General features: G+C 38.2%; 1 non-coding gene across 1 annotated transcript; it reads left to right on the forward strand.

Annotated features, from left to right (window-relative positions):
- Positions 1 to 7540: 7540 nt before the first annotated feature.
- On the forward strand, positions 7541 to 7648 carry LOC122092563. Its single transcript, XR_006144216.1, has one exon. It is a non-coding gene; the product is annotated as a small nucleolar RNA R71 (small nucleolar RNA).
- The last annotated feature ends 4530 nt before the right edge of the window (positions 7649 to 12178 follow it).

Raw genomic sequence — 12178 nt, forward strand, 5'->3', positions numbered from 1 at the left:
GGTAGAAAAACGACAAGCCGTGCAGAACCTGGATTCGTTTTCAACCATCAGACCCCCTTTGCCGACTTGAAATTTAATTGGGCATGTCTTGCAGAATCAAGTTTTAAATCATCCAAACCCATAGATTAATACCATCCAGCAAAATGTGGAATACCATACAATAACAACAAAGCCTTATCCCATGGGGCTGACTACATGGATTAAAGCAAGAACAAAGAAGAGAAAAGGAAAAAGTTACGAGAAGAAAAAGACAAAAATAGTAACCAAGTAGAACATGACTAGATGAGGTCCATTGCATGAATCTGAGCCCTCCATTTCGCTCTATTCAAGGCCATACTAGGGACCGGACCTAAATTGAGCATATGTTTCTTCACAATTGCCCCTATGATCATTTTTATGCCTACCTTTGGTTCTTTTAGATCCCTCAATTTGGATCAAATAACTTCTCCTTATAGGGCATCAACAAGCTTTCTTTGGACATGATCGTACCATCTTAAACGACTTTCTCGAAGCTTATCATGGATTGGGATAACTCCCAAATTCGCTCTATTACGTTCATTCTTTATTTTATCCGTGTTTTTTCGCACATCCAGCTTAACATCCTTATCTCTGCTACACTTAGTTTGTTTACATGACACTTCCTTAACTACCCAACATTCTGCCCGTAAATCATAGCTGGGTGAATATCTATCCTATAGAATTTTCCTTTGAGCTTTATAAGAACATGTCGGTCACACAAGACTCATGTCGCACCTCTCAACTTCATCCACCCCACTTTAATTCTATGTGCCACATTATCATCAATATTACTTTTATTAATGATTGACCCCAAAATTCTAAAAAAAATCACTTTTGGTATCTCTTTCTCCTCAATAGTGGCCACATCGCTATCCCTGGTCGTATGACAAATTATACATCACATATTCTGTCTTTGTTATGCTTATCTTAAATCCTCTTGGTTCCAAGGTAGATCTCCATTACTTCAGTTTAACGTTGAGCCATGTATTATTTTTATCCAATAGAACAATATCGTTAGCAAAGAGCATACACCATAGAATCCCACCTTAAATGTTTTCGGTCAACTCATCCATCACAAGTGCAAATAGATATGGGCTTAGGGTAGACCTTTGATAAACCCCAATAAACATAGGGTAATCTCTTCCTTGCGTGCCTTTGGTCTTGACACTAGTCACCACTTCAACATACATATTTTTAATTATCTCCACATACATACTTGACATCCCCTCTCTTCTCTAGCGCATGTCAGATAATTCCCTAGAGACTCTATTATGCATTTTTTCTAAATTAATAACAAATATATGGAGTTCCTTCTTGGTTGCCCTAAACGTTTTATGAATTTGGGAAAAAAAACCAGGACTCCCAAAAAACTGTATTGGAAGGAAGGATGTCATAAAGAATCTCATAAGGAGTCCAATTCCATGGATTTACCAAAAAATAAAAAAAAAATAAAAAATTTCATGAATAGTGAGAGACGAAGCAAAGAAATGATTGTTGGTTTGCATTGAAGAGTTGAGGATGCACTGAAGGTTGTGAAAGGGTAGTACGCAAGTCCAATTCTCTAAAAATTTAGGGGGCAAACAATGAGAACAATGTGATGGAGAGAAAGGTGAGAAGTGTGCAGAGGGGTGTTCCATCGTAGGTGTGTCATACGTTTGATCCCTTCTGTTTAGTCCATACATTATTCGACTAGAATGTGGATCAGGTTCTCGTATGAGAACCATTCTCGTATGATCTATTCCACACAGATGGAATCCACCACAGAGTCAACTATACGAGAATGGTTCTCATAAGAAGACCTGACCCACTCTTGTTCGATTAAACGTTTGCTCATCTAAGAAGATGAAAATGATTGAAAATAATAGCTGAACTTTATACATCCAACACTATAAACAACGGTCTCTTATTTTTCACAAGAGAGTCCCATCTCAAGACACATGCTTGTTTCTTTTTTCTCAATAGGTTTTTTATGGTTCAAGATGGGTACCTAAATTAAAACTCTTACTTTCATATATCAAGCAACCGAATGGTATGACCATTAGCCAAAAGCCAAAGTAGGACTTTATCCATAGCAAGCTCAAAAAAACAAAAAGAAAAACAAACACAAACAAAGAATTAAAAGCAGAGACAATGCAAGGGGGTCATACCTGGTTAAAAGTTAGTCATCAATGTAAAGAGGTTCATGAAGATCCATGACCTCTTCATTAGCCACAATAGGAAACTTGAGGAATGGTTATAAATGCTGACCATTCACCTTCAAAATTACCCATGTTCCTGGATTCAAAATCTCCACAGCCCCATGGGGATATACATTATGGACAATAAATGGGCCATCCCATCGGGATCTAAGCTTACCAAGGAAAAGGTGCAATCGAGAGTTGTACAATAAGACCTTATCACAAATTGTAAAAGATTTACGTAAAATGTGCTTATCATGGAAGGCTTTGGTCTTTTCCTTGTAAATCCTAGAATTTTCATAGGTATCATTCCTAAGTTCCTCCAACTTAAATAGTTGGAGCCTACGATGAATATCCGCATCACATAAATCAAAGTTGAGCTTCTTGATGACCCAAAAGGCCTTATGCTCCAATTCAACCAGTAAGTGACATGCTTTCCTATACACTAGATGGTAGGAAAACTAATCAAGGTTAGTCTTAAAAGCAGTCCGATGGGCCCACAAGGCATCAGTGAGCCTAAGGGACCAATCCTTACGGTTGGGATTAACAGTTTTCTCAAAGATTTGTTTGATCTGCCTATTAGACACTTTCGCTTGGCTACTAGTTTGGGAGTGATAAGGAGTAGATAACTTATGGGTGATCTCATACTTTTTCATCAAGGCCTCAAAAGACTGATTATAAAAATGAGTACCCCTATCACTAATTATAGCACATAGTATACCAAAGCGGGAAAGATGTTCTCTTTGAGAAACTAGACCGCCACTTTGTGGTCATTAGATTTACAAGGTATGACCTCTATCCATTTAGAAACATAATCAACTGTCAAAAGTATGTATAAATTCTCAAAGGAATTACGAAATGGTCCCATGAAATTGATGCCCCACACATCAACGATCTCAACTACCAAAATGGGGTTGAGGGCATGATGTTTTTCTTATTGATACAGCCAAAATATTGGTAGGCAGGACAAGCCTTGTAAAAATCAAAAGCATCACTAAAAAGAGTGGGCAAATAAAATCCACATTGGAGAACCTTTATGGTAATCTTTTTAGGTCCAAAGTGTCTACCACATGCATGATCATGACAAAAAGATAAGACTGAGTGTTGCTCATGATCAGGCACACAACGTCTGATAATTTGGTTAGGACAAACTTTAAAAAGATAAGGGTTGTCCCAAAAGAAATGCTTAACTTAGGCAAGGAAATGATACCTATCTTGGGTGGACCAATGATTCGGAGTCACACCCGAAACTAAAAAGTTAACAATGTCAGTAAACCATGGTTCACTAGACACTATAAGTAACTATTCATCTAGAAAATTCTAGTTTACTGGAGAATCGACAGTCAAGGAATTGGGAAGCCGGGATAAATGGTTTGCAACTAGGTTTCAACTCATTTCTTATCTCTAATTTCCAAATCAAACTCTTGTAAAAGTAAAATCCACCTAATGAGACGAGCTTTGGCCTCCTTCTGAACTAGGTATCTAAGAGCAGAATAATCAGTATACACCACAATATGTGAACCAACTAAGTAAGATCGAAACTTTTCTAATGCAAACACAACAACTAAAAATTCTTTTTTAGTGGTTGTATAGTTGAGTTGTGCATCATTTAGGGTCCTACTAGTATAGTAAATGACAATGGGCAACTTATTAATCCTTTGATCCAAAACCACTCCTATGCCAAAATCTTAAGCATCACACATCAGTTCAAAAGGTTCAGTCCAAACAGGTGGTTGCACAATGGGTGCATTGGTCAACTCATTCTTAAGTTGCTTGAAGGATTCTAGGCACTCTTTAGAAAATTCAAATGTTTGATCTTTGGCAACTAATGAAGTGAGAAGACGGGCTAACTGACTAAAGTTCTTAATAAACCTTCTGTAGAAGCCAGAATGCCCTAGAAAAGATCGTATGTCCTTAACAGATTGGGGAGGTGGTAAATTATCAATCAAGTCCACTTTGGCTCTATCAACCTTAATTCCCTCCTTGGATACTACATGACCTAAAAGAATACCAGATTTAACCATGAAATGGTATTTTTTTTCAATTTAAAACCAAATCCTTAGATATGCACATTTTCAAAACTAGGGAAAGATGATGAAGATAGGAATTTCCATGAATTGAAAATTCATCTATAATTACTTCCAAATTTTTTTTTACCATATCAGAAAAGATGCTCATCAAGCATCGTTGAAACATAGCAGGGGTAGTGCAAAGCCCAAAGGGTATACGCCTGTAAGCAAATGTTCCATATGGGCATGTAAAAGTGGTCATATGTTGGTCATCTAAGCAATTAGGATCAGGTTATAGCTGGAATATCCATCAAGAAAATAGTAGTATTCTTGTTCAGCTAACCTCTCTAACATCTGATTAATGAATGGCAAAGGGAAGTGGTCCTTTCAGGTTGCCACGTTAAGTTTCTTATAGTTTATGCACACTCTCCACCTTGTTTGGACACGGGTTGGAATTAGTTTATTGTTGGCATTGAGAACTACAATAACACCCAATTTCTTGGGCACTACATGAACTGAGCTTACCCATTGGTTATTAGAAATATGATAAATTATTCCACGATCCAAGTACTTTAGGATCTCTTTCTTAATGGCTTCCATCATCACTAGATTAGCTCTTCTTTGGGGTTCGATGGATAGTTTGGAATCCTCCATAAGATGTACATAATGTTGCATAATAGAAGGGCTTATACCCTTGATGTCAGCCATAGTCCAACCTAGGGCTTCCTTATTGTCTTTTAACACTTTGAGTAATTCCTCTTCCTGGTTAGAAGTCAAATCCGAAGAAATTATTATTGGAAGAGTCTGGTCAGGCCCTAGGAAAGCATATCTCAAATTAGATGGCAACTCCTTAAGATCTAGCTTAGGGGGCTCAACTATGGAAGGTTTAGAAATAAAATTGGAAAATGGGTCCTAAGGGCTCCACGGGTGTGTGAAGACTCAAGACTTCAAAAATAAAAAGTTTCACTATCATCATCCAACTCATCTATAAACTCTTGGAATTCTGAATCAAAATCAATATCAAAGTTGGTAATTAAATCATCTGAAAAATCCTCAAGCATATTGATCTCTTCTTTTATATGCGGTTACTTGCCTATCCTAAACATGTTAAACTCAACAGTTTGGTTGCCAAAAGATAACCTTAGGAAACCATTTCGACGATTGATTAATGCATTATTGGTAGCCAAGAATGGTCTTCCTAGAATTATTGGGATCTCATCCTTGGTTGAGAAGGGCTTGGTATCTAACATAATGAAATCAACAGGGAAAATAAATTCCCCTACTTTAAGTAAGACATCCTCAACCATCCTTTTAAGAATCTTAATAGACCTATCTGCCAACTGAAGAGTAGTTCTAGTGGCTTTCAATTCTCCCAATTCTTGTTGCTCGTACACATGGTAAGGCAAAAGATTCACACTTACACTAAGGTCAAATAAGGCATGCTCAATGTAGGTGTTGCCTATGATACAAGTTATGGTAAGGCTCCCTGGATCCTTATACTTGGCTGCTATAGGCTGAGTAATTATGGAACTAATGTTTCCTGCCAAGAACGCCTTTTTGGGTACACTAGTGATACATTTGTGAGTACACATATCTTTCAGGACCTTTACATAGGCGGGGATCTAGGATATAACATGCAAAAGAGGGATGTTCACTTCTACCTTTTTGAAGACTTCTAAGGCCCTCTTTGTTCACGAAAATGGTTTTGGCTGAATTTGGTGTTATTTATGGCGATTGTTTCTAATTAAAAAAATTGATAAAACACAAAAATTAAAAAGAGATCAAGAGTCATTTATGTGTTTTGGCCAAAATTGATTTTTAGTTATTTTTGCGCTGAACTTTAATGAGCACATGCTTAAAGTCCCAATATGGAGGGGTGACGTAGTCATTTTCTTTGTAATTAGAAATCCAAGCTCCTTACCCACTCTTCTTCAATCCAAAGTGGAGAAAAAGAGTTATAATGAAGATGGTTGAAGTGAATCTCTTCACCCATTTCTTCAAAAAACCATTTTGCACATAGAGATACCAAACTATTTCTCACAAAATCCTATTTTTGTTAAGTAATTACCAAACCATTTTTATGTTTTGATAAAAAATGGCTTTCACTAATGATTTTTGTTAAATAGGTAAAAAGAAAAAGAAAAATGATACCAAAGAGGGCATAAAATCTTATCCATGGAAGCAGTCTTCTTTTTGTTTACTAACCTATTAGGAAAGGGAACAGGAGGAATATAAAGACTATTAGGGTTTTTCTCTTTTTCAGAAGAATCATTTTTGGTTTCCTAAACCAAATCATCTTTAGTTGCTTTAGATTCATCAGACAAACCTAAAATAGGAGGCACACTTGTGTCCTCAACAGAAAGAGAGTTAACAGGAGTAATAGATGAGGAAGATTTAGGAACACTCTCTTAGTACTATCTATCACTCCTAAGGGTATAAACAACATGACAATGGTTAAAGGGCCCTTGTTGGGTCTGACCTTGTACTATATTCAACAATGCATTAGCTGGTGCTTGCGAACTAACCAGCTGATGATGCCTAGGCTTTGGCTCTGGTTAACTGGGCAAAGTTCCCTTCTCTCTCTTATACAAAATTGAGACAACTTGGGTGAGTTTTCTCATAAGATTTTGATGGCTTGTCATGAGGAGGGCCATAGTCTTTTCCAAATCACTTACTCTACTTGCCTCTCTAGTGTTGATAAACCCAGGGGGTTGCTGATAAGATGATAGGAGAGGGGGCCTAGGGAAACTAACCTGAGGTGCTACATTTGGCCTAAGAAAAGTATTTTGGGCAAAAGGCCGTTGTGCAAAGGGAGGCCTTTGGGTTCCAGGTTGACCTTGACTATGGAGATTGGAAGGCCCTACTTGGTTGCTCTGGTTCCAGGAGAAATTTGAGTGATTTCTCCACCCTGGATTGTAAGTGTTACTATATGGATTATTTTGATATAAGGCATTGACACTTTCATTAGAAATGCCTCCAAAGTTGTTGGGGCATTCTTCGATAACATGTCTAGAGGACTGGCACCAACTGCACATCTTAACCAAATTGACTGATGATGGCTCTCTAGGAACAATAGCCTCAATCTTTTTGATAAGGCTATCCAAATGGGCTTCCTTGGTTACTATTCCATCCACAAAATATCCATTCCCTCTTATGGTTCTTTCACTTTTTTTGGGTTGATTCTCACTCACGGGTTTTGTCAGATAAGTCAAGTAAGAATTCCTATACCTTTTCTTCATCTATAAAGGATGTGAATCCCTTAGGGCACATAGACTCTCGTTTGTTTAGTGGTAATCAATACCCTCATAAATTATTTGACATAAATACCATAAGTCTAGGCCATGGTGAGGGCATTCTTGGAGTAGATCCTTGAATCTATCCATAAGTTTAGAAAAATGATTCACTAGGCTTTTGCCTAAATTGAAGGATATCACTTCTAAGCTTATTGGTCTTGTGAGTTGGGAAAAACTTCTTAAGGAAGCCAACTGTGAACTATTCCCATGAGGTTATGAAATTTGTGGGTAACCCATACAACCACTTCTTAGTTTTGTATTTCAATACAAAAGTGATGAACCTAAGCTTAACAGTATCACCAGAAATCTGTTGGATCTTAATTAGAACACATACCTCTTCAAATTCCCTTAGAAATAGGTATGCATACTTAGAGGTCATCCCCTAAAAGTGGGGCAACATAGTGATGTACTAAGATTTGGGCTCAAAATTATTGCCCTGGACTTGTGGTTAGACAATGCAGGAAGCTTGGCTACTCTAGCAGAGTAGAACATATCTTTCAGAGATTTAGGTGGAGGGTTTTGCTATTGGTCTAGGTCTCCCATAATGAAAGGTATTGATGAGAGTATACGTATAGGGCCCCTACTTGTTGGATTTCTTCTTTCTAACCGATTCACAGTATTACGTACCAATCCAATACTCATGCAATAGGACACTATCCACAGCTAGAATAAGACAAGCACAAAAGAATGGAATTTTTTTTTTTTGATTTTTCTTTTGATTTTTTTTTTTTGGGAGCTTACTGGTAGGGATTCGGGGTTGCTCAATTCTTGAGGTTTTGCTACAGGGTGGAATCTATCTAAACCATACTGTGAGGCTTGGTGACTTCCACCGATACAACTATTATTGCAAGTTTTTCTTATCAAGAATTCAGTAAATGATGAAAAAAAAAAAAAAAAGAAACACAAAGCAATCCGATTTACTAAAAGAAAATGAAAAATAACACAGAACTGTCTCCTCGACAACGGTGCCAAAAACTTGTTTGAATTTTAAAAGTAACCGCAAGCATACGGATCAGTGAAGCTAATGGGTTGAACATAAGGAGAGCAGCCACTTTATTTTTAGCTTCTTTTAGTAATGCAAAAGTGTAACGATTGATTATGGTGATCTAATTCTATCTACCGACCTAAAATAAATGCATCTAATAGAACATCCTAACCAACACAACTAAGAAAATTGGAAATTGGAATTGAAATTAAAAATTGAATGACCTAACCATTCACATCTAACCCTAACAAATTCATCATCTAGGAATTTAAATACTCAAACCACGCAATTAAAAAGTAAATAACTAAAAGTAAGAGTACTAAAATAAAAAGTGCTGAAAAGTAAAGAAAAGTGCAAATAAAGGGGACAAAGCCAGAGAGAGGCACACAAGTAGGTTTCTCTACTTAGCCCGAGGGATGCACCATAAATAATATGAGCTTTCCTACTTGACTAGAGAGCTATTCTTACAAGGGCTGCTCAGCTTAGCTTTAGGGGGAAGGAGGCAAAGTAAATAAGAAAAGTAAAAGGATGGTTCCATAGCTAGAGAGGGGCAAAGCCAACACATGCATCTAGCCAAGGACCTTGGGGGAAAGGGAAAGCATCATTGTAAAAACTAAAATTTAAATCCTCAATTAAGAATGAATGGGTAACAAGAAAAGAGAATGAGAGGGGGTGAGAAGACTTATAAAGAAACCTACTTACCTGAACTTCAATCCTTGAACTAAAAACTTGATTGATTTGAAATACTACCAAACCTAAAAACAAAATCTGAACTAAATCAAATCTGAAATTTCTAGGCCTAGAGAAAATAAATCATGAAGATAAAAATTGAACTTGAAAGAGATGCTCCACAACTTGTTCTTGACACCTAGTAAAATTATTATACCTTTGAATAACTCGAATTGCATGAACAATAAAGTCTTGGAGAACATAAACAAAGACTTGCATTAATAAGAAAAAAAGATTACAAAAGTTCTTGCATAAAAAAAAAAAAAAAACTAAGAAGGACCAGAGAGAGAGAGAGAGCATAACTAAAAAAACCAGAAGAAGAAAACTAGAAAAAGAGAGGGACTAGAGAGGACACCCTTCCCTCCCTTGGTTGACCCTCTTTTATAGGAACAAAGAGAGAGGAAAAAACGATTTGGGGAAATTGGGTCTCCAATTTGGTGGGGTTTGGACAATCGTGGCGATGAGGTGGAAAATAGGAATTAGGAGAAAAAGGGAGAGAAAATAGGGGAGAAAAGAGGAGAACGCCCAAGGGTGGATCCCTTGGGAAAATTTTACGATGAGGTGGAGGGGAAAGAATGGAGATAAGATAAAAATAGGAAAGAGAAAAAATCTCTACTATTTTTTTTTCTTTTTGTTTCCCTTTTTCTTATTTTTTCTTTCCTTTTTTTCCTATTTTTGCTCCTTTATTTCCTTCTTTTTCTCTCTCTCTCTTCAAACTTGCGCACAAACTCCCCTTATATGATTTCTACTTTCCTTGCTTTGCTGATTTGGACATCTTCTAATTGAGTAGGAAGTTCCATCCATGCCCCTTGCTTTAAGTGATGAGTAGGAGAGAGAAAATCTTTCAAAAAAAATCTCCAAAAAAATAGCAACCAAGAGGTTCAAAAAGAATCTTCAATCACGCAAGGGGGGTCCATCGATCCTTGTTGGTATTTGGAATATTCTTTGTACACCTGGGACAACTGGAAACGAGCTGGTTCTGCATCTCGGTTCAGTTCTGATCCATTATTCTTTTTCTGGCCCAAAAAGAATAATCACTTGTACGGGTGACCAAACAGATGTGTAATTTTAATGCAACATGTCCATCTTGCTTAGAATTTCATCATATTCACAACTGTGAAAAAAAATGGGACCTCTTTATGTGTAAAATTGGATATATGGTGCTCGATAGTCCTTAAGGCCTTGAAAATAGAAAACTTGCAAAAAGAGAGTAAAACCCAAGGTAGCTCCATTCTAAATATGTAAAATGCATGCTTTACTACCTATGATTTCACACATAAATGTGCTCATTAGAATTGCCCCACACTTAGAATAAGCATTTGGTCACAAGTGTTGCCGAAGCTCTCCCGACTTGGTTTAAGCTCGACAATCACACCGGGGAGGTGAAATGAACATTCCTCGAGCTCCAGGCGGTGTCGGGGTCAAGGTTCACCTCTTGCTCAACTATCCTAGGTAAAAATGAAGAGAGAGAGAGAGAGAGAGAGAGAGAGAGAGAGAGAGTGTTTAGTAGGAGATGTAACACTTACCTCCGACAAGATTCCAGCAAGGAGTGGCAAGCTGAGAGCTAAGGTGAGCTCCAATCTCCTCTTCCTTCCTCTTCTCCTTCCTGCTCTTCCCTTTTGTCCTCTTCTTTCCCTCTCCTACGATTTGGACAAGTGAGAGGTGAGAAATGAACTCACCTCTCATATTTATAGTAAGTCAAATACTAAGGCCTGTTTGGTTGGGCCCTCTTTTGGTCTAAGGGGATTAATTCATTATTCGGGCCACATGGATCCACCTCCTTTGACTTAGAGTGTGTACAAGTAATGAAGAGGGTTTGGGAGAGAGTGTGGGGTCATTCAAGGCTATTCACGATGCGAGTGGTGGGGTCCACAGGCATCGAAACCCAACTAGCAGCCTAAATGGTCATCAGAAATATGCCATCAGATTCAGCCCAGGTTGTTTCCAGTGGGTTGTTTCCGGTGGTAAAGGTAGTGTTGTACCTTGATTGCCTACTGTCCCCACTTGGTCACACCATGGGTGGCTACCCTAGGTTATGTGCATGGTCTCCCAGCAATTTTGTTATATATCGGGATTCGGGTGTAGGGGTGTCGGGTCACTTACAGTCTGGGATCGAAAGGCTTGAATCCCCTCCAATTAGATAGGCAGGAGATGCATTGGAAAATGACCCTCTCTCTTTGGTAATGAGCTACCACGAGCTAAAACCTGGTGGTGCTTTCCACTTTCAATTCGAGACCTATCATAACAGTTCAAATTAGACCGGGTTAGGGCACATGTGTAGCATCCCCCCACCTTACAAGAATTTTGTTCTGGAAATTGAACGTACATGGTAAATCAAATAACCTAAGATACTATGTCACACCCCGTTCACCCTGAACCGGAGCGGTGACCGAGTTAACACCGGTTAACCCAAACCTGCCAGGATCATCAGATACTGTATTCCACCACAGCATACATACACTAACATCAATTCATCAGATCAGCGGAAGACTAAGTTTTACCTGTAAATAATTCCCATATACTCGATACCCAAATGATAATACCATAATTATATACATTTGGGCCCGAAGGCATGATATATACACAAAAAGAATGGAGTTCAAATATCAAGTATATATACATGAATTTATCAAAATCATCAGAGTACACAGCTCGGCTCGATCTCAAGGCTGGAGCTCAGCTCGGCCTCAGAACTGCTGTCCTGCAGCACAGCTCTCACACGCGCAGTCTACGCCGTGCTCAAACTCATCAGGGGTCCACCAATCCTCTTCAGGAAACTCGACTGCGGGACCCACCCCAAGCTCCTCAGATGCATGACCTGCAAAATCATCTAAAAAGGGGTGTATACGTGGAATGAGCTCACTAGCTCAGTAAGTAGAGAGGTGGACCACACACAACAGTCCACACAATCACAACACATCATATGCTCTACATGCCATGCAAGTCATTTTAGATCACATACACCTA

Source organism: Macadamia integrifolia, chromosome 10 (assembly GCF_013358625.1).
Source record: "Macadamia integrifolia cultivar HAES 741 chromosome 10, SCU_Mint_v3, whole genome shotgun sequence".
Lineage (NCBI taxonomy): Eukaryota > Viridiplantae > Streptophyta > Magnoliopsida > Proteales > Proteaceae > Macadamia > Macadamia integrifolia.